We start from the raw sequence: 1,307 nt of genomic DNA on the forward strand, positions 1-1,307 counted from the left end.
AGGCTCGTCAAATTAAAGTTAATTAAAGTTAAAAATTGATCAAATTTGATTTTTCAGGAATTCGATCAAAACTTGATTTATCAAATCTAAATCCAATCGAATAGTCAAAATACAATCATGATCAAGTCCAATCAAAATATAAGATTAAAATAAATTAAATTATTTAATCTTATAATTGAGGATTTAAAATTTAAAAATTTTAATTTTTGAAGGATAAAACTATAATTTTTCGTGGGATATATAGTGAAAATATCTAATTTCTAAAGGGTATAATTAAAAAGTAAAATTTAATAACACAAATTAGATTTTTAAATTTCTAAGGGGTAAAAATATCCTTTTAAAAAATTCTCATGCTATCGTCATCGTCGCGTTCCATTGCACCCACGTGCACGGGTCTCGCTAGTGGTGCACCGACCCTCCGCTTGCACATCACCCATGATGGCACAACTCATCTCACGCGATTGACCAGCGACTTCACCGGTTGCCACGTCATGCCACTACATCCTGCCGTTGCATTCCTCACCTGTGGAACACCTCTATAGTGCATCGCTGATTGAGCATCGCCGATAGATCATCCCACCATGCAACCGTGCATATGCATTAAACAACAACCCCCATGATCGTCGCGACATGTGATTGTGCCCTCACGTCCTCTATGCAACCTCTAGGAACCGCAACCTTTAGCATTCAGTTGATGCCGACCATGGCTAGCAAATGTGGCAGTGGCATCGCTATAGTTGTCGCGAGCAACAACGCTACTGTAGTTGCCACAACCACACTGGTGTAGTCGCCGCATGCAGTAGTGTTGCTATAGTCGTTGCAGCCACTACACGCAACAGTTGCTGCATGCAATTACAACAATCTGCGATGAAGGTAGGTCAGCTGCCATAATGTCACAGACAAACTTCTAAACATGATGTTTGATGTAATTCTTATGTATGTCCGTGTCTTTTGGTATGTTCATGCCTTGTACAGCATGTAGAGGGACGACCGAAGGCTTAATAGTCCCATTTTAGTTGGGTTGGTTGCCTCTTTAGGCTTGTAAATAAAGGTTGTGTCATTGGACACCTGCGAGAGATTTTCGGTCTGTAATGGATCATTTTACCCTTTGTTGTGCAACTGTTCAGACCTAGTAAAGTCTGTTTGTAATTTGCATTGTCTATGAAGTATTTTTCGGAGATGTTTGCTTGTGGATCCCGAGTGAGGCGTTTTCTCTATCTCGTTCTCTCTTTTGTGGGTCCTAAGGGACCATGGGAGGCTTCGGGGAGACTGACCTTTGCGGACGGACATGCAAGGGTGCCGCACGA

This window comes from Musa acuminata, chromosome BXJ2-8, assembly GCF_036884655.1.
Source record: "Musa acuminata AAA Group cultivar baxijiao chromosome BXJ2-8, Cavendish_Baxijiao_AAA, whole genome shotgun sequence".
Lineage (NCBI taxonomy): Eukaryota > Viridiplantae > Streptophyta > Magnoliopsida > Zingiberales > Musaceae > Musa > Musa acuminata.